This window comes from Cyanistes caeruleus, chromosome 3 (assembly GCF_971803275.1).
Source record: "Cyanistes caeruleus chromosome 3, bCyaCae1.hap1.1, whole genome shotgun sequence".
NCBI lineage: Eukaryota > Metazoa > Chordata > Aves > Passeriformes > Paridae > Cyanistes > Cyanistes caeruleus.
The window spans coordinates 114,806,507-114,829,423 of NC_141703.1; the positions used below are offsets into that span (position 1 = coordinate 114,806,507).

At 37.0% G+C, this 22,917-nt stretch overlaps 1 pseudogene across 1 annotated transcript in view; it reads right to left on the reverse strand.

The window, feature by feature from the left end:
• Positions 1-263: 263 nt before the first annotated feature.
• Positions 264-22,917, reverse strand: part of LOC147654483 (receptor expression-enhancing protein 3-like) — an 87,458-nt pseudogene continuing 64,804 nt past the window's right edge. The window contains exons 2-8 of the transcript XR_015285285.1: positions 20,748-20,790; positions 18,024-18,100; positions 17,408-17,528; positions 15,998-16,111; positions 8,723-8,870; positions 4,744-4,895; positions 264-3,999 (exon numbers count right to left, since the gene is read on the reverse strand). The product of XR_015285285.1 is annotated as a receptor expression-enhancing protein 3-like (transcript). The remainder of the gene's footprint in view (positions 4,000-4,743; positions 4,896-8,722; positions 8,871-15,997; positions 16,112-17,407; positions 17,529-18,023; positions 18,101-20,747; positions 20,791-22,917) is intronic.

The following is a 22,917-nucleotide window of genomic DNA, read 5'->3' on the forward strand; positions in this document are numbered from 1 at the left end:
CACTCTGAACCAAGCACCTAATCAAACCAGGTGACACTATAGTATGTTCAAGTTGCCTCTGGCAGGGTACATTTTATTTCAGCCTAAATCAGCTTCAAACTTGGGGGCAGAAAATCAAGAGTAGCTTAGTCATAATTCAACGAGTTTTAAAAGTTTCTCCAAACTTCAGATAGATTGTTTTTGTGTTTGAACCATTATAATAAGTAACAGAATACAGATTACATAGTGACTAGGTTTATAATAGTAATTCAGATAATAAAATATCCACTGCATCTTGCTCAAAGCAGTATTTATTAAAGACAGCATCAAGGTAAGTCAATGCATAATGAAGTTTCCATCCTACAAATATGTAAACAAGTTGACAGCAAGTTATTACTATAATATAAAAATTAAAGCTTACATTGCATTTTTTTAAAGCTACTACCTTCAGTCCAAATGTATATTCTGTGGTTTGTAGCATTTAACAGTATAAGTTCTTGAAAAATGTTAAAGTATTGCCTTTGCACATACATTTTTGTAGAAAAAATACCTTAAAATACCAACTTCCCATTAATGAAAGCAACACCAAAAGTAAAACATATTTTTGTCATGAACAGTACGTTGAATGCGCCCAGAATTTTCTCCACCATTCTCTTTTACTAAGTTACCTTCTATTTTAAAATTCATTATATTTTGCAAAATGTATATTGGATATTATTTGGTGAGTTTCACATAGCAAAGGAATTAGCAATATTGGCAATTACATTGTAATCAAAGTCCAGCCTAAGCTTATTTGCAGCTGAGGCCACCAGTTTAATCCTCATCTCAGACTGGGTATTTTAGAAGTACAGTAGGCTCTTGCTAAGAGAGCCGTCAGTTCAGATATATTTTGGAAAGGCTTCAAACCTTTATACGATTTAAATGGAAATACATATTCTCCTTTAAAACACTTTTAAACCCCAAGTCTTTGTTTAAGTACACCAGCAGTCCTGTTGGTGGCAGTCAGTCAGTTCTCAGAAAACACTTTTTTCAGAAGATTAGATAATTTGGCATGAACTACATTTTACATTCCAAATCCACAATGAATAATAAACATCAATTTTTAACATTTTTTTCAAGAAGTTTCCTGTAAGAGCTAGACAGATGACTTCTGCAGTTGCTAAGGCAAGAAAAGTTTGAAAATTTCCTGTAACTAAAGTTAAAAGATTGTAATATTTCAAACCCAAACTAAACTAAATTCAGTAAGGAGAACTATGTATCACTGGGATGAAAGCTAATCATGCCATTGTGTGCATTGTTAGCATCAGCTAACAATGAACAGTAAGAGGAAAAAAATTAAGATAATCCAGTGAACAAGTCTGAGGATGAATTCAAAGATCAAAATCAGTCTGAGATATAAAAAGAAAATATTTTTAGAGTTGGCTATTAGAATGAAGACAACAGCTAGGAAAACATTGAAGATTTGGTCATGTAAGATCTGAAAGAAGTACATTTTTATGCAAACAGTAATGAATATTAATAACACTGCCAGTTTTCCTAATTCCATGCAAGTTCCAGATAGAGGAGTGTTTATTTAGTCTTTATCACTACTGAGCTGGCAAGTTAAGTCTGCCAGAAGTTACAGCCTCAGGTACATAGAGACACATAGAGCAACTTCCTGACATGAGTGTGGTAGAGCCTAAAATACTTCAATGATCTCTAGTCCTAGAGATGGGGTAAAAACACAACTCCCCAAACAGGATCTACATGAACTTGTAACAGGAACTGTAATTCTGAAAAAATGGCTTACCCTACTCCTTCATGCAGGATTATGACTTGTAGAAAGAGGATCTTTTTTTGCAATGCTTGCTGGTAAAACAAGCATGATTAGTTATAGAAAAATGTGTCAGCAAATGCTCAGCTATACAGTAAGAGTGTCCATCTCAGGCCCTGGTTAGTCTACTATTCAGAGACTGGTGAGATGCAAATACAAGAGCTCTAGGTTCCTCAATTTCTTATGTACCTTAACATACAGACAAGCCTCAGGGAAACAGATGAGAAGCACAAACACTCCTGGGGCAGAAGTCCCACACTCCCAGGGAGGTTTTTTCTTGATCACTCCTTGCCTACAGCTCCTTAGAAAAGCTGGATAACTAGGTACAGTTTTGTTTAGGGGATGGGAGTTTTGCACTGTACTCATTTGAGAGACAGCAGCCTTCCTGTCTTCTGGTATCAAACTGTGTTTCTGAGTAAAGTATTGCAAACTTCATCCTTCTAATCACACATGGCCTGCTGGGACTTCTCACTAAAGCACCGAGGTTCCTCAGAGATGCTCTAAGTGCTGTTGCATTTTGAGCACAGCTTTGCACATGGCTTGCAGACATTTCCCACAGCTAGAGAGCAACACCACCAACAGCAGATGATTGTCAATACCTGGGGGAAGGTCTGAGGATTGAAGTCAGAGATCGAAGGATATGAGGAATCCATGCTATGTTCTCTTTGAGGCAAGTCACAAGGTCTGTCCCAAAGATACATAATAAAGTACTATCTGCAAGAAATGGGTTGTTTCTCCCTAAAGCCACAGTAGAAATATAGTCACACAGAAAATTAGAATCAGTCTAATTCTCAGAACTGCAGAAAATAATACCAAAGGTGACCTAAAAAAGTAATTTTGACAAATCACTGCATTGAAAGTCATTTCAAAATTAATCTCTGTGTAGATATGCCATGGGATTCTAGGTTATAAAATGATTCACTAAATCAACTAGATCTTTAGAAGAAGCTATTTATATGCAAATATTTTAGTAATAACTTTAGCAATAAAAAAAAAAGTACTACACAGACCATCTTAGAATCCACATATAGTATGAAATATACACTCATACATGTTCTAAAGTACATATATATAAAAATATATTTTTTCTTAAAGCAATGTAGAGCAAAACTAAACCAGGGCCTGACTAACCTATCATATATGACTTTACGGCAGCATGACTTGAACACACAGCTCATGGGCTGATAAGATCCCTGAGGTGCATCACTGGAATTGCTACAAGTTTTACTTACCACAATTTTAACCAAAATCTGACTTAAATCATGTTATATCTCTTTAGATGGAGGAAGACAGACACGAACAAAACAACCCACAAACAAAAAAAACCACCCAAAACCCCAAAACCACAAAACCTACGCAGCCCGGTAATACATAGAAAGGCACCTGATAATATCATTAGTAGCAGATATCTACAGCATCCTAAGTGTACTTAAGGAATCAAGATGAATTTTAAAAATATCATGAAATACAAGAATTGCTGGCATTCAAAATGTAACTCTAGCCTATGTAGCAAGTCACTAAAATGGCGTGCAGTTGTAAATCATTAAGAGTGTGCAAAACTATACAGTTTTGCATAAAGTGCTGTATGTACCCCAGTTTGCTAAGCTTGGCAATATGACACAAAATGATGAAGTTAAGGATGTATCCTACCTACCTCATCTTTCCTTTTCCTTTCCCACCATCACCCACTGTCCTTTAAACTGTACATTTAAAAATTACACAAAGGCCTTTTCAGGAATTGTAGTTCAGAAAAATGTTTCAAGTATATTTATCTTACAGTGTAAACTTGGGGACACTATGGTTCAATTTTCACAAGCTCTACATACTTACAGCTTCTCTTAATTCAATTTGATTTGCAATTATTTCAATCTGTTCAATACCTCTGGCAAAGGAGTATTTCCTATTACTCATTTTACTCCTATTTAAGGAGTGCTGAAATCCATGCTGTAACTTGTCCAGATTTAAATCTAAACATGACACAATTATAGAAAAACAGAGTAGTACTTTATCTGATCACTTGGGCTCACAAAACCAAGTCCTACCATATCTGTTCATACAGACTCATTCTAGGCATTGTACACAGATCTTTAACACTTGAATTCAAGTTACTATAGTACAGCAGTTGCTCTTGCAGGAATTGTGCAGTACACGTAAAAGTATACAACGGGTCTCTTCTTTACTCTGTATTTTAGTGATCCGTATCGTATCTGAGGGGAAAAACAAAATTATAATGAAGTACTAAGTCACATGAAATGGAAATATGATTCACCTCCCCACTAATCCTATTTAGCAAATGTCTTCCAATGTGCTTTGGACACCCGGTTTCACTAAGAGAATCTACCTATGACTGAATAAGATAAAGTTTCAACAGAATTGGGCAAGAAGAGTAAGTATCAATTGTTTTCCTGGAATGACCCAAAAACTTTTATGAGACTTCACAGAGATTTATACTGGAGTATCTTTAAATTTTGTGATGCATGCACTAGGATGCTAAGTAGGATCTTCTCTTTGTAGATCACAAAGAGTCAGGCTGTTTGTCTATGGCAACTAAAAAATTCTGAATATTCTTTATCTATTAAACAGCAGATGTTTAAGTGTGCACAACACACAGATAATATTATTGTTATCCATACCCCTTTCAAGGCGAACACTTCCTGAAATTAGGCTTGGTGGTGCCAAAATTAGCATTTCAAATACAGAGTCTGTTTCGTCTCCTCTCCCTTGCTCCTTGCTTCATTAATTTCATACATATATTTCCCCTAAACACATCAAACTACAAAAGCTCCAAACTTAGATATTGTTGTCACATGCTTTCTTCCCCATTTAGCATTCTGGAACCCAGTTATTGTTGACAACTTCTCCAATATTAAAAATAAAAATAAATTTCTGCACTAAGAATAATGCCAATATACACTGAAAGAACAAACTCAATTAACCAGGATTATACTTGCTTCTTTACGGCCTTTAATAGTTTTCACAGACTTCATACTCTGAGTTCTGCGAAGGCCTCTCGGAGCGAACATTTCATCCTCCGAATGTGTCCCCTCCATCTCTTCATCTGTTTTATCATCTCCAGGATTTTTTTCCAGTGGGGTTTTCTAACCTTTAGAAAAAAAATATTTAAAAAATAGTAGCTGTAACTTTTTGACTTCTAAGAAAGCAGCGATTTTTATCGTGATTTATGCTTTTAGATGATGTGCTTATTTCAAAACAGAAACATCTACTTTGCCACGAGTTTGGTGCTTCTAATCCTGCCACTTGGTTCCACATGTATGTAATGCAGTGCTTCTTCAGTTGTCAAGACTGAAATCACAAGTTTGCTGACATCTTCTGCTTTACACTGAACTGCAAAAACTTGAGTTATTATCTAAAGAAGTACCTAAGATTTTAGGACACAATCCACATGAGAAGGTGGTTACACTTATAATAAGCCTTTAAAGATCCCTCCCAATACAAACCATTTGATGACTTGCATTCATAGGATCTTTCTTCATACACTCATCCTCCTGCATTTTTAATACCAAAGCTTCTTTCATTTCGGTAACACACCAAAGTACTGTTAAGAGTTGTTAACATACTACAAAACCAGGACCAAGATTATTACCGAAGACTCTCACTAGAGGGCACTAACTGCTTAAAAATACACTCCGAAAGCTCCTTGGGGTCCAACAGCCCCGAATCTCCACCACAGACCTATCGCAAAGCTACCAAATCCAGTCTGATTCCTTCCTCCACTGAACACTCCTTTTATCCCAGAATCTACTGGCGGTAACACTCAGGAACACCTTTTAGACTCTAAACCAAATTTTATCAATGACCTGTGTACATTTTATCTTAAGCCAATATTTTATTTAGGCTTATCTAATTTTTTTCATCAATTTTTTTCCCTAGAAATTAGAATCACATCATCCATTCCACAGCTACTTGAGACAAACATTCGGTCATTCTCTTCTGCCATTTTAGAGGCAACATGTCTCTGCTTCCAGTACAGTTTCAATTAATCTTTTTCAACACAGAAGATTTGAATCACATCTCTTTCTCTGTTTCAGAGTAGCAGTGTTTGCAGTGACACCAATACTTTTTTATCTGCATTTGTAATACCTGATGCATCGGCATCCCATCTGCCTTTTTCACAGCAAGAGCACTGCCAGCTCAGCATCATCCTACAATCCACATCCTACAGCTAGGCCTTTTAAATCAATTTGCAGAGAACTCCTGGCCCAGACAAAAAATAAGATCCAGCTCAGCACAAGAGAATATTGCTACACAGTGTTCCTAAATCTATGTGTACTTTTGATCTTTTTTAAGTTCCTAATGCTGAAGAAAATTCAAAGAAAACATGAGAGGTGTATGCTAGATGAGACCAGGACCAGAAAAGATTAATTAAGTTCAACTAGCTGTAAGAAAGCTTTTTGACATTTGAGATTGAATCTCACAATCGGTGATTATTTATATAGTATAAACTGAAGATTTTTTTTTAAAAAAATTAGAGCATTTTAAAGCTATTTCAGATAGGTAAATAATGCTCTCTTACTGAGGAACAGATCCTGCACAACAGCTGCAGTGACATGATCTCTAGTGCAGCTCTTTGTGAATTCTTGGCTTTCTCTCTAGCCAGAGGCTCCAGTTCACTCTGCCCTGCACAGGATACCTTCTGGAAACTCCAATTCAGATTAGGTCCCTTCAGCTGGTCACCTATTCCTTAGAATGGGCTAGCACACTATTCATGAAATTCCTTGGACCCCACAAATGCTATCCATCCCCAAAATGGAGGGATGAGAAGGAATGACAGTCTTAGGTGAAAAGAAATAGCCCAGACCCACTTCTTTTGTGGGAAACAGCAGTTCCTATACATCACAGTCTTGCTATTTAAAAATTACGTAGTTAGCAGACCTTCAGCAAAACCTTCCTTCAAGCATCACAAGCTCAAGGGCAAAGTGATGATGACAATAACAGTATATGTAACATAATAATGAAATAATACTATCTTTCAACAAGACCATATATTGATCACCACACACCATCGTCTGAGTGTTAATAGACATCAGTCTATTATGACAACTTGATGCCTTTATTATTCGTATCACCATATACAATTTTACATTTTGATCTATTACTACAAACCTGGTGTTGTGGTTTTAAAGCAGTAACTAAAAAATCACTAGAAAACTTACTTATTTCTTGCTGCGAGATGTGGACTAGAACAAGAGCAAAACAGGCTTAAAACTTAAAAGGAATAAAGAAGGTTTATTAACAAAAACTACAAGAATAAGAAACCAGAATAAAACCTCCAGAACAACCCTTTTCTGGCTCACTACCCAACCATTCCCTTGTTCACATGACAACATAGAGACAAAAAGAACTCTTTTGTTTAAAACAGTCCCAATTCTTGCTAGAGTCTTTTCATCAGTCTTTGCAGAGAAACAGAAGTCTTCTTCTGCTACCTATGGAGTTTCTCACAAGAAAACTATTTCTTTTATAGCTTTCTTTTATAGCTCTGATGCCAGCTGCCTGGAAATTCTGCCATCGGTTCTCTCCTCTCGCTTCACATCACTCTGAGGTGTGTTATGCGTCAAATGAGTCTAGGGATGTCATTTTTAAGGCTGAGTTATTCAAAGGCAAAAGTTCTCTTCATGTGTCTCTGTGAGCTACTCTGGAAACAGAAGTGTTCTCTTTGCCTCTTAAAGGCTGCAAATCTTCAACTATTACTTCTCCCCCTCTGTTCCAGCATCTCACAGTACCACAACCACTTCACCATTTGCTCAAAATCCTCACTTTGAAACACTCCATTCCTCCCAATATACTGTCATGAATTAAAGTTTTTTTCAGAACACTACTGTCCATCTCCATAGCTTTAACAGAAAAATATTTCAGCTTATTAAAGCATCTTCTTCTTTCTCTACCTCCTCTGAGGCTTAATTCCTTTCTTCACTATCTTTGATAGTTTATAGGGTCTCTTTTACATGCTGATCACTTTCTCTCTCTGGAAAAAAGGATTAATCTGCAAGTCTCATCTGGGTAATGAAAGGGTTAAAATCTTGCCCAGGCCTGGTAGGTGGTTCTCTTATCTCTGCCAGAGCGGTGGCTAGAGATGTCTGCGATGGCCTCTCCTTACTTGGCAGTCTCTGGTAAAACTCAGCAGTGGCAGAAACTGCAACCGAGCCAGGGGAACTGGCCTGATCCGGCCTGGGCCTGCTCACCTCCCCGCCACTCCCCTCCGCGACCTTGTCTGGCCTGCTGTGGTGGAGGAGGAGGCTGAGCCGGAACCTGTTACTTCTTCAAAAGCCAGAAACCAAAGAGAACAAGAAATTCTCGGGTTTAGGTCTTAATGTAGGTGTTCACAGGTTGATCTCACTTTTCAATGGTCAAAACCACTGTCAGTTCTCAGAAATAGCTAGTTATTGGTCGGAGAAAAAACTCCCATCAGCCTCCAGCAGTTTTAACTTCCCTGGCTCTCAAAGCTAATATTAAAGGTGAAGAACTTAATCTATAAAGCAGGAGATTGGGAATACTAGTATCATAAAGTCACCCCAGGACACCTGGTGAAGTAATTTCTATTAATTTTCTCTTTTATTTACTGAGCTTCCATATGTTTTCATGTTTAACTTCTTTTACATTTGTCACAGAAACACTACTTAATCATATAACGTTTGACTTCCAATTAAGTTTTACTTTGGTAATAAGTTCTTGTTGCCAATTGGCAATGACAGGAGTAATGAATACAGTGTGATTACACTGGGAGTGGATGAGAGAAGAAAGTCATTCAGGAAGAATTGAACTGCCATAATTTACTTTGAGTGTACTCTGTTTAAGTCTACTGGAGTTCTTTGAGGCCTTTTCCATTTAGAAAGAGGGTAAATGCATTTCTGCTCTTCCACTTTTGCTTTGGGTGAATTGTTCTTTTAGGCAGGGAAAAGAAAAGATACATACCTGAAGATTCACTTGCAGAGGCTCTGGTTTTCTTTTTAGCTTCTGGCAATGTCTGATAAGGTCTCTGTCCAACAGACTCATCTCCTTGTATAGCAGTCAAATCATGCATACTGAAACTTCTCAGTTTCTCAGTTATTGCACCTTGGCTCTGAAATACAACAACAGTATCTTTGGAAACCAGGCAGAGGTTTAACTTTGCTGCTCAGCTTGGGTTAAGATGTTTAAGCCCATGCTTCCTTGCTGCACAACAAAATACATTGAACATACACATGCAGCTGCTTTACATCTGATTTAGGTATTACTTTTACCCATGCTTAACTGTACATTGCTTGCAGATGACAAAGTTACACATGCTAGCAGCTTAATTACAAATGCTGCACTTCACTCCTTTAATCAGAGCAAATAAAGACGTGGGCGAGGGCAAGTGTTTAAAAGAAACACACATCAGAAATGTTAACTTCAAGCATAGCAGCTCAAGGTAGCATGACAGTAACACCTGCATTTTAAAGAGTATGGTTGAAGATAGTTTTCTTCTGCTATTTTATATTTTATCCTCCACAAATCTGAATAAAGTGAAGGAGAAACATGTTAAAAATACAATCTGTAACATTAATTCAAATAACTGAGAAACTGGCAGCACTACAAAAGGAGCTCCAGTTGACAGAAACTTGAAACTACAAACCAAAGAGGTCCAGTCTGGACTACAGGATAGCAAGTTCTCTTACTAGTATAGCTTCACTGACATAATACCAATGCAAAATCGAATGCTACACAGGAGAATAGTTAATCACATATGAACATTAAGTATTCCTTCTCCAATTGTCTTCACTTCTTTTCTGTATGGAACATATGGAAATTTCCCTGTTGGAAAGAAAGGTCATCCAGCAGCTCTTTCATCTTACATTAGATGATGTTACTACTAAAGCATTAAAGATTAATTTATTACACAAGCAACTAAAAGAATATGACCACGAGTAAAGTACTCAAAGTCATGTTAAAATAACACCTTATTCTTCCCTCTCTGGCAGAAGGCAAAAAATAACCATTTTAGGGAAAGGTTAACAAGCCTGTGCATGAATTCCACTTCAAGCAAGTGTTAAAATAGTTAATTTCATTCTTACAAATGAAGATTTTAAGTAAAATTCTTTGTTTGATCAGCATGTTAGCTAGCAGGAGCAGAAACCTGGGTACAATTCCATACAACTTTTTCTGCAACAGCACCAGCAGAAGGCAATTCTGGTGTTGCAGGCCACAGCCGTTTGTTCCCGCACTTATGACAACAACTGTTTGCCATTGGTAGACCAGCATACTGAATTATTCCATGCTAAGAATAGCCATGTAAAGTGAAGAGACAATTGAATGAAAGCTATTTGAGTTTGCTTGGGTACCAAAGGGCAGGAGGGAAAAGTGGCTGAAACCTAATTTTAATTTTCTAATGACTAGCTATTAGTACAGTATATAAAATTAACATAGTGAACAGAGTGCTATTTAAGCACAAGAAACCTATTATAATTCTTACTCCACCATTCATACATTGTCACCAAACAATAACAAAGAAAAGGTTTCTTGTGAGAGAAGTAGGAGCCTTAACTTTTCTCTCTCTTTCTACAAACTTGTATGATTACTCAGTTCTCAAAAACTTAAGTACAGCTTGCCTTTGAGTTAAAAATGCCCTATGAATGCTGTACAGTGTCTGTATTAAAGGTTATAGAAATTATGAAGTCAAATTGATTTCCCCAAAATGGCTTAAGACAGGTCTCCTAAGGTTCCTCCTAAGGCAGAAAAAATCCTGCCCTTCCACTACTCCACTTCTTGCACTGAAAAGCATTTCAAGTAAAATACATCAGGAACCAGCTATACTTTACCAGCTGCTAGGACATGGAGAAGAGGACTGGAGAAAGAACTGCTTCTTTTGACAAGTAACAGCTTACAGTATATACATTACTCTGCTATAGTATGAAGACTGTTCATCAGTCCATGTCCAATGCTTGAAGAGGACTTAAGTCTCAGTCACTGAATGCTGGTGAATATGTAAAATGGGCCTAGTTGGTTCACAGCAGAATCCATACAAATTCAGCACAATTCCACTCACCAAATGTGAAGAGTCTACTTAAAATAGTGACAGAAGCTGGTTTTGGCCAGCAGCAGAAGTATAGAAAGACACTTGTTTAGTTGCCCAGAAAGTTCATTCATCATGTGATATACTACAAAAAGACATTTGGAAATTGTATAGCAACTAAACATAACAACTAAAATACTAAGAATTCACATTACAAGCCTGTAGTTCTTATTCCACTGTAGATAAAGGACTAGATCCAAGCTAGGAACATTCAACCCTATTTTCCAGTGAAGCTTTTGGATACAGAATTTTGTTTTTCAAAGGGAAAAAAAAAGTCAAGGATGTGCCATAAAATAACATTGTGCCCTTAACCAAACTGCATGGTTGAGCTGGAGCTCCTGTGGCGCCTCAGAGAGGACGTAAATGGGCCCTTCGTTTCAGAACTACTTGCCAAGATGGAAAGTTTTACTCAAGTTACACACAGTTACACACAGAAAGCATTGAGAAGTTTGAAAGGATATGTATACAAATAAAGATGCAGTACACATGCCTGAGAGTCACAGTAGGAGTGGGAGTTGCACAACAACCGGACAGTCCCCATCACACATACTAACCCTATATAGATACTCCCTACAGTGCCTCCAGTCTCTATCCCACCCCTGGGAACATCCAGTCTAGCCAAATCAAGATTGATATCTACTTTAACTCCACTGCATAGACTGAAGGACAAATTCAAGGTGTTCTGTGGGAGTGTACATATCACTGTGCTTACACTGCATGTAAGACTTAAGATTCTTCCACCCCCACGCTCAAAAGCAGCTGTTAATTGCTTTCTGCTGAAGCAAAGCGTTCTGTGAAGATCTGGATTACTATCAGCTTAGGATAAAAGTCTGGCTGAAAAATATTAAATTCTTTCCTACTGCAGGAAATGTGTGATTAAATGTTCTCCACTGCAGGAAATGTGAGAGTAACATTGACATTTAAAATAATGCTTTAAGAGCTTTGATATTTTGTTTGAAAGGTCAGAGTTACAGCTTGAAAGCAACATGTTTGCCCTAAAAACTGAAATTCAGTTGTAGGTGGAGCAGAAGAGGACCTCCTGCTTCCACTCCCATGCCATGGATATGGCAGAAGCTGCCAGCTCTCCGCAGATATACACACTCCAAGATGCTGCTCAGGAGAAGATGGCAGAGCAGTTACCACTGGTGGCCAGTTATACTGACAGTTCCTGCCAGTAAGGAAGGTATACATTAGGTTGCACTCAGGCCAGAGGCTGGTGACTAAATTACAGCATAAAAGATTGAGACACATATATTTACAATGCCAGGGGAAGAAAAAAAAAATTTTAAAAAAATCACACAACTTAGCACTGAAATTTCTATGTATGCAAACACTGAAGAGGGATGAACTGTGAAGTCTGTGTGTTGTCTTAAAGAAAATGCAAGTCTTTGAGAATGATTTTTCTTCATTATTCAATAGCATTTCCTAAAACATACTAACCATTTTTTGGAGTCCACATTCATTAACAGTGACCAATGTGACCAATTAAAGTCATAATATGTTTTTAAATCAATTTTTAAAAATAAATAAAGCCTATTTAAGGGTCTCCTTTCAAGTCTACTCAGCCTCTGGTATGTTATTAGTATGCAGTCTCATCAGCTGACCCTCATAAATGAAATTACATTTTCTATTCTGTTATTGAGCATGTGCTTTTACAGTCTGTATGCTTAACCCAGGGAAGTAAACAAACACCACTTTGTCTGCCTCAGGGACTCTTTGTTCTTTAAATTGGACTTGCACCCCCCACTGGCCGGGATCACTGACAGAAGCTGCCTGCCTCCCTTGGACGAGTTCTCAATGGACTCTACAGCATGCAGTACCCACATTCTCAGCTCTTCTCTCCCTGATCCAATCCAAGCTGACAGGGAATGACTTCTGTTCCCTCTCAACGTGGAGAGGGACTCCTGTCCCGTGAATAACCTCTGCAGCATGACAGGCTGTCCCAGCAGGGAGGAGGATGAAAGCAGTACTGCTCCCCATAGTGATACTGGCTGTGTGCCACAGCTGGCTGCAAGATACCTCCTTCCTCTGCCATGTCCTGAGTGAGAACAAGGGGAAGTGTGAGCAAGGCCAGGAGAATAACAGTCAATTAGCAAAAGGGCAGCAGATTCAGGATGACTAGAACACATTCAGAAAACACAGCCCTCAAAACATATTATCATCACCAATAACACTTTACAAATTAACACTATTTGTGTAACCCCATAAGCTGTGAAATACCCCCCGAGTATTTCACAGCTTAATTAGCAGTCCCCCTGCTCATAATGATAAAGACACCAGATTTCACTAGTAGCTCAAGAAATCTGAATGCATGGGTTGGCAGAAATTGAAACACAGAGGTAACCATCATCTCAGAAGACCTGAAAAACAGAGGAGTATGAGATGTATCCAAGTATGAGATGTAGCACTGGAACCTAAGCGCTGTGAATATAATTCCCCCAAATCCATAAACAACTGAGCTATTGAGGTATCTTGTTTTTGATTCCTTAACTAATAAAAATTTCCTTATATACAAATTCAGCACAGACTATCATCTCTAAATTTCCTGAAATCAGGATTTCACAAAGATTTGTTTTCTGACATGCTTATTTAACACTATTTTGCTCATGTATTTAGTAGGTTTTGAAACACTACATTTTATATGACCAGTGGCTAACTAGTACCAGCTAAAAATACAGTATGAGAATGTAAGCTATAAGTCAATACTCTTGCCAAATACATTTAAATTTAACTATAGGGGAGAGGGTTTAAATCTATGTCAAATTTCAGTAGACTCACCTGGCTGGCTGCTCCAACCTCCCTAACAGAGCCAGCATTACCTTTTAATGGTAATCCCCTATTCCTTTGACAACCCTTGAAGAAAATCACTCTCTTCCACATTTGATATTCAAAATATTTCAGTAAGTTTCCAAGCCATTTTTAACACCCTCCTAAAGTCACTATAAGCAGTTTTCTTGGACACTTTAGTGTCTTTTGACATAGGTTTAATCTTGCACATGTTTAGCCTCTCCCCCTCTCCTAATTTGAGATCTGCTATGTCAGAATAAGTATGTGTGCTCTATTTAAAAAAAAAAAAAAAAAAGAATAGTGGTGAAAGTGTGTCCTGATCCCACTACTTCAATTCAATTCCTGAAATCATATAGCATGCTCCACCAGCTCTTGGTGAAGGGATAATAATTTCACCTGCTAGAGGCAGCAGTTAACTCTTGAAAAACAGGGAACAAAATCAAGAACGCATGCATTGTGTCCATTTGCTTGCATGAAGCAGGCATGCTCAGCATTTTGGAATGACAAACATAAGAGGCTTAACATGCCAAAATAAAGATTTTATTTATTTTTTTTTCAGTGAGTCTTCTCTTTCATCTGTTTAAAAATCGTGCCTATTTTAGGTCTTGGTATTGTGGTGGTTTTTTTTCGCAAGCATCTGATCTGCACTGAACTAATTCTGTACAAATATTCATGAGCGTGTTTAACAAGTTTTAACAAAAAGAGCAGGCATCTTGCGAGTCACAGCTGAATAGCAATGAAGTCTAAACATAGACATTTCAGAAAAAGTTATTCATTATTTCAGAAAAGATTGAGGAGATATTGGTGTTATTTATTTTACAGTACTTCAGTTACACCCTAAAAGTTACCACAGAAATATCCAACCATAGCCAAACATGAAGAACACACACAAATCCTAGGAATCCTTACAGGCGCTTCTTCTAATAAATTTGTAATGCAAAGAACTTGAATTTTAGCATTTAGCAATTAAACTTGATTTCCCCATAGAGCACTTTGGGTGTTTGCTTGTTGGGTTTCCTTGGCTTGTTTAAATAACCTATTTTCACTCTGGATACTTTAATTCCTTTGGTGGTGCATTCTATTGCATTCAAAATTATTTCATGTCTTAAGGCATTATTAAGAATTTGAATAATGAAGAAGAAACCCACAGTGATCAAATGCAATCACTTTCTCAGTATTTTAGGCTCATTATGACCATATTTTAAAACAAAAAGTTACAATGCTATACCAGCCACATGCATCTTTAAGAACAGAGAAAATGAGCAAACAAGATATACACGACTACTTTTCCAAAGCTTTTTGAGGTAGCACGTAAAAGTGTAGTTTTTAGGAATGTCTTTTATTTCTAATGCAGAAAGTTCACATAGAAGCCCAGACATTTAAGTTAATGCCAGCTGTACATACTCGACTTTGACAGGCAGGGATCTCTTCGTTGTTTTCTGTTATCTACAGACAGTGTTCAGGTTTTCAGTGCTGTTACTATGAGCACAATGGTTCCATTTATTCCCAGGAAGAAATTAATCATGATTGCCTTAAACCTGTGATTTCACTTGGACATACAACTTTTTCTCTCTATACCTTTTATTTTTTCTTTTTTTCTTTTTTTTTGTGTGTGTGCGTGTGTGTGTGTGTGTGTGTGTTTTGGTTTGAATTACTATTAGGTAGGATACACATGGTCTGAAGTATATTCCCTTCAGTGGTGCACAAATTGGTTACAATCTTACATATTAGCCTGTATTTTGTCTTTCTAGACCCAGAGCCGTCTGAAATATTAAAGGTAGTGAATTTTTGCGGGAAGGTAATCTAGAAAAAATGACAGATTACTTCATAATTTAATGGCAAATCCATGGCAAAGAAAATGTATTCTAAACACCAATAGGCAGGCTTATGCTTAGCATAATAATTTAATAATTCACTCAAGTTGCAAACAGGTTAATTGTGTCAAGATAATTTTTATCGATGGTAGTAGTCCTTCATGCCTAAATTCATTATGTGGCATTACCTCAGGATGATTGGAGAAAAACAGCAGAAAAGCCAGAAGTCCTTTAAAAAGTTTGTTTACCAGTAAGAAAGCACAACACAGACAGAAAAGAAACAATGGACATCTATGTTAAAAGCCTGCACAGAAAACTGAATGGTAACTTTTGAATTTAGAGTAAATTGATCCTCATAATCCAAGAAATAACTGCAAGCCATCTTAAACAAAAAAACAACAAACGTACTATGAGAAGAGGGCTGCAAGCCTTGAATTGTGTCCCAGGATTTCAATACACTTGCAGAATTTATCTTTTTTATATAAGAGTGGTAAATCCCCAGTGCAATGACACTGATATCAAGCTCAAAAGCAATTAATGCAAGCAGAAACTTACCTTTACAGCTGCTGTCACTGCAGCAGTTGCTGCCAAATTCAACTCCTGCCTTCCAAAATTCACCATGGCCTCATAGCCTCTTTCTTTGGCTTGGACAATGTACTCATCAATCTCCTAAAAGAAAAACGTATTTAAATTTTAGAGGGCTGTTCATAAGAGAGCAAAGTTACCCCACAGTATTATTTTCCCATCAGTAAAGGAAGACAGAAAAATATTTAAGAAAATATTTAATGGGATATATCTTTGTATACAGGTGTTTTATTCATTACAACTCTCTCATTAAAAAAATTATTATATGTGGTCAAACAAGAAGATAAAGTACATCACTTCAGTACAGCTCAGAAACGTTGCAAAATGTTCCTTAGAGAGTGTAAGCTTAACTTGTTGGACAGAAGTTCTTCAAGAAATATCATGCATTTCAAGAAATAACATCATCTTACATGAAGAACTCAGTCAGCTCCCTAGAAAGGTAGAGTCAACTTGCAAAGAACTTCCAAACCCACAGCTTTGAAATAGTTAAGTACCAAGGACAAAACAGTTACGACATTTATCTCCAGCTCTGGTAAATGCCTGGAGTTGAAGATAAAGACTGCAAGGTACTTCCCAATAGTTTGGAGAGTACAGGGAAGTATCCCTCTAGCTCACAAAGTTGCAAGTTGTTTATTGCACAACATTCAGAATGTCAAGATACTTGCTCTGTTCCTATCAGTGACAATCTTACTACCTGCTTTACCTAATAAAGGCCAAGCCTAGCACTGACCTTCAGGAATGCTCTTTTCTGTAGTGTGAGGTTTCTCAGTGCTTGTCTTCAGACCTTTGCTAATTGCTCTTTCCCCTCATCCAAACAGGATGCTGAAAAAGAGCTAAGCAGAGCTGTGTCCCTGTCATACTTTGATTAAAGCAAACCATCTTCTGGCTATTTTTATGTTTGGGTATTTACTGCTGCAGACTGGTTTACCCTTTAAACAAGTCTCTCCTCTTGTCAGTTTGTGAACCAAAAAAAGTCATTGATGTCAATCATCCTGAGGAGTGTTATTCCTCATTTATGCTAGAAAAAAATGTTAACATTAACAGCTTTTAGTAAAGCTGTGTTCATACATTCACATGCTTGCAGTAGAAAGTTAAACTGCATCACTTCCACTTAACTGGGCTCCTCAGAGTGCATCAAGTAGAGCAGGGCACACGAAACTCTCATGTTAATAGGAAGCAGGACCTGGTCTGCTCAGGCAAGTTAAACAAAAGCATAGACATGGACAATCATGTGCACTTGCTTCCGCTAGTCCAAATTCATGCTGCCTGGCAATACAGTAACAAGCTGCTCTGCTCTTATACTGTATCTAGCAACAGCTTTTATTTCAGCACATGTTGTTTCCATATTAGACATTAAAAATCTGAGAAGTTATTTCTTACCCTTTCTTTAGAAGAAAGCAGTGGGTGGAGGAATTTTCTGTAGATTAAACTTGTCCCTCTAGTATATGGGGAAAGGAGCCAGGTAACAAAAGCTATCTTCAATTCATAGTACAGTGGAAAGCTACAGACAAGTTAAAGGTTGCACAAAATTAACAACTGCAGTAGAAAATGCACAGTAACTAATCTTTATAAAGAGATCTATTAAAAAAACACAATTATATTAGCATTTAGGATTCTTCAAATACAAGAAGTTACATCAGACAGAAATTAAATGAGTTACGGATTTATGGACTGTCATTTAAGCAATCAAAACAGTTAATATGCTTGTTTTTCATTATATATTCCTACACAGAGAAATTCTAGGCCATCCTTATAAGAGTTTCATTCTCGTATTCAGTTTCTACAGTGGAGCTAGAAATGTTATAATCCCTACTTCAAGTAACAGTGTATAGCAAATTTGAAAGCAGATGCTGTTCATCTATGCACCAAGATCTTTTCCTGTAAAATGGGCTATTAAATTAACGTGACTTCTTTATATAAAATAAATCAATACAACTCCAAAAACATCAGAAACAAATATAGTTTCCTCTACAGTTCATAAAAAGCAGGGTCTTACCAAGAGACTGTTAGGTCAGTTATCGTTTCAGTAACTATATAAAGAGCACACACAATCCAGTACATCATCCAGCGAACCTGAAAACTAAAATAGCATCTTCACTAAGAGCTTTAATTTCACTTTTAGACATAATATACTATACACGGTACATTTTTTTCCGAGTTAGCACGGCAAGACATTCAACAGTATCTCAGTCTTCATAAACCAGGTATCAGGTGAAATGATCAGGTGAAGATTCCAGAAGATTTCTGTTCATAAGTAGGATTGGTGGCAGCTGCAACAAGCTCAATATGAAATGGCTGTGTCACCAGGATCACAAGCTCACATAGGTTGATTTCACAGATTTGATTCTCTCTCTACAAACCTTTAGCGATATAAAAAAACCAGTGCGAGATCAGTAGATTATCCTAAGTATGGAAAACAAATCCCACCATAACACTAACAGCTATTTCATTCTCTTCCACACTCAACCATATGTTCATACCATGCACATGAAAGTCAGCATTAGTGAAGCATCCCTTGCTTTCATTTCACAGTATGTGTTATTCAGCTTCACATTACCATTACATTCCACCTGTGTGATTACTGGTATGGTATTAACACGGAGGCAAGGCAACATAAAGAGCATTTGCATGGAGATTTTAATTCTATTTATATGCCAAGAACTACAAAATTCTTGTTAATTAAAAAGTTTATGTGTTAATGCTTCAGGGATTTACAGGTAGAAACCTATTTTTGTTTATGGCTTATACTATATATCATTGCTTTGAAATCAGACTTAAAGTTCTTAAAATAGTATAATTTGTTTTATAACAAGTAAGATAATCACTCCTTTTTCTTGAGCATTTGTTCAAATTTGGTTGCATCAGCTGATTACATGTTTCAGAATAAATACTACAGAAATAGTTCCTATGCATTTGTCTTCCCTAAGCTAGGAGATGCCAAAAGCAATGTATTTTCAAAATGGGTCACTGCAAACCACCACTGGTTATTTGTACAAACTGAACATCCACATGTTCTTTAAATTCCTAGGAAAATACCCTGCAACAATGCATAACCATTTAGAAACAAACAACCCCCCCAAAAAACCAAACCAGCAAACAGTAAAACAAAACCACCACAACTGTTAGAGACTAGTTGGAACCCTAAATTCACGGTACTCTCTTTCAAAGGGAGGATATATATATTCCTTTGAAGGTGTGTGTATATATATATATATATATATATATATATATATATATACACATACATACACACCTTCCCACAGAGGATGTGGCTCAGGTTTAATCTTCCCTTTTAAAACAATCTTATTTGTAGTGGACTTAAGTAACTACTCTAAACCTAATGATACACTGCTGCCTATTTCATGGATGTGCATTATCATTTAAAACCACTTCCTCTGTCAGAACCTGAGACCCATTTATCTTAAATGTAAAGCTTTTCTGTGTTTCAGTTTGACAAGAAACTCAGTCATGTGATAACATTCTTCAATTTCTCAGAGGATTTAGATATTTTAGGGTTGAATAAACAAAGACAAATGTACACAACAGCTGAAGTCATTGCTGACAGGCCGTGTGATATTTAGACTGGTGACCCTTCCATGAACCAGAGTCAACACCTGAATGAAAATCAAATCTAACCTTGCCCCATCAACTTAAGCAGAATGCAATGCAACCTTTAAGAATCCTTCCAAGACTGTATTTTTCCCCAATATAATTTATCTAGGTTGTTCCTTCCTTAATCAACATCTATTAATCCAATTAAGAACAGTGTAAGTGGAATTTGTCCTGGGCTTCTAGGAATAGTATAAATGTCTTGCAAGAGGGCACAAGAGATCTGCCAGGAGACCTCCTGAGGACTGGGCAAAGATTCTATAAACCACAAATCATATTCTAGTATGCAGTAACTAATGCAGTAGGTACCACAAGTATCAATGATGTAACAAATGAACATGTGTGACTTAGAGGGGTTTTCATAGCAGAAAAAAAGAGAAAAGGACATGAAAAATTGAAGGTCAGATTTCACACTACTGAACACTATCACCTACTTTAAGTAACAGAATCTTCAACCAAGTTTTATTTTTCATATTAAAAAAAGTGATTAGAGATTTGTTTAGTTGAGGGGTTTTTTCCTAGCATCCAAGCGTTAAGCTCATCTTGGTTGGTTTTGTCTGAAGCACATTCTTTCAGGTCAGGATTTTGAAGCCAGTATTTGAAAAGGCTGGTCTGTTCAGACATAAAAACTACATTTCAGATGCTTATTTCAATTGCTTTGATGCAATACAGTGAAAAAACATCTCAAATATCTTAGTCAACTCCATTCAACAAGGAAAATTGCAAGAACAAATAAATCTCCTCAAAGGCCTAGATTCTAATTTTTAGCACTGAAGTCCGTAAGTTTTTTAAATTACCATAAGCAGCACAACACCCTTTTTTTCCCCCCCGAAATAATCTTTGACCAATTTTCTGCATCATGACCTACACAACAAGTCAAGATGTCTATTCTTTTTGTTTGGTTGGTTTTTTGTGGTGGAAGTAGTGGCTGGGTAAAATATTTTACTGTTACAAAGCTCTTATCAATTCAGCAACAAGCATAGATGGCTTCTGAGCCACACAAAACCCTGGAAAGGAAGTTGTGCTTGGACCATAATGTGAGTGGCGGCAGACTTGTGCCATTTCGAAAGCTACATTTAAATCTAAAACCTTTACTGTGAAAGAAGATTACCCTGTTGGGAAGACGACAGCCATGGATCATCCCTAAAACGTATCTGGACAGTCAACACAATCACCAATGGAATGATAAGAATGCGTCACAAAATCTCCACCAATTCCCAGAACATCCCACAAAATTCCCTAAATCTTCTCAAAACAAGACCAAAATCTAGAAAAAATCATACCAAATCTCCACAAATTCCCACAAAATACATGAAAAATCCCTCAAGATCCCTAAATCGCTTCAATATCCCACAAAATTCCACAAAAATCACACTAAACCTCCACAAGTTTCCACAAAATCTAAGAAAAATTCCTCAAAAGTCTTCAAGTCTCCTCAAAACCACACAAAGTCCTTGAAAAGGCCCACCAAATTCCACAAAAATCCCACAGAATCTCCACAAATTCCCACAAAATCTAAAAAAAAATCCTCAAAATTCTTCAAGTCTGTTCAGAATCCCACAGAATTCCAGACAAATCCACAAAAATCCTGAAAAATCCCACAAAAATCCTAAAATCTTCTCAAAACCTTGAAAACTTCCAGAAACACCCTGCAAAATCTACACAAGTTTCCATACAATTCAAGAAAAATCCCAGAAAATTCCCTAAATCCCCTTAAAACCACACCAAATTCCAGGAACATGTCACAAAATTCCCTAAATCTCCTCAATATCCCACAAAATTCCAAAAAAATCACACAAAACCACCACAAGTTTCCACACAATCTAAGAAAAATTCCTCAAAATTCTTCAAGTCCATTCAGAATCCCAAAAAGTCCTTGAAAAACCTTACAAAATTCCAGAGAAGTCCCACAAAATTCCCTAAATCTTCTCAAAACCATACCAATTCACAGGAACATCCCACAAAACATCCGTTGGATCCCAGAAAATCACACAAAATTCCCTAAACCTTCTCAAAACACGACCAAATTCTGGAAAAAATCCCACCAAATCTCCACAAATTCCCACAAAATACATGAAAAATCCCTCAAGATCCCTAAATCGCCTCAATATCCCACAAAATTCCACAAAAATCACACAAAACCACCACAAGTATCCAAAAAATCTAAGAAAAATTCCTCAAAATTCTTCAACTCTGTTCAGAATCCCACAGAATTCCAGAAAAATCCTACAAAATTCCTGGGAAGTGCCACAAAAATCCCTAAATCTTCTCAAAACCCAAACAAATTCCTGCAGCATCTCACAAAATCTCCACCAATATCCAAAAAATTCAAGAAAATTCCCTCCAAATTCTTCAAGTCTCCTCCAAATCCCACAAAATTCAAGACAAATCCTCAAAATTCCACGAAAATGCCACAAAATTCCCTACATCTTCTCAAAATCCAAACAAATTCCTGAAACATCTCACAAAATCTCCACCAATTTCCACAACATTTAGGAAAAATCCCTCCAACTTCTTCAAGTCTCCTCCAAATCCCACAAAATTCAAGAGAATTACTCAAAATTCCACAAAAATCCCACCAAATTCCTGCAACATCTCACAAAATCTCCGGAAATTTCCACAAAATTCAAGAAGACTCTCACAAAATACTTGAAAGCTGCTGAAAATTCCACGAAAATCCCACAAAAATCCCTAAATCTTCTCAAAACCCAACCACATTCCTGCAGCATCTCACAAAATCTCCACCAATATCCAAAAAATTCAAGAAAATTCCCTCCAAATTCTTCAAGTCTCCTCCAAATCCCACAAAATTCAAGAGAAATCCCACAAAATTCCACAAAAATCCCACAAAATTCCATAAATCTTCTCAAAACCTAACCAAATTCCTGCAACATCTCACAAAATCTCCACCAATTTCCACAACATGTAGGAAAAATACCTAAAAATTATTCGTCTCCTCCAAATCCCACAAAAATCCCACAAAATTCCTGCAACATCTCACAAAATCTCCGGAAATTTCCACAAAATTCAAGAAGACTCTCACAAAATACTTGAAAGCTGCTGAAAATTCCACCAATATCCCACAAAAATCCCTAAATCTTCTCAAAACCCAACCACATTCCTGCAGCATCTCACAAAATCTCCACCAATATCCAAAAAATTCAAGAAAATTCCCTCCAAATTCTTCAAGTCTCGTCCAAATCCCACAAAATTCAAGACAAATCCTCAAAATCCCACAAAAGTCCCACCAAATTCCAGAACCATCTCACAAAATCTCAACA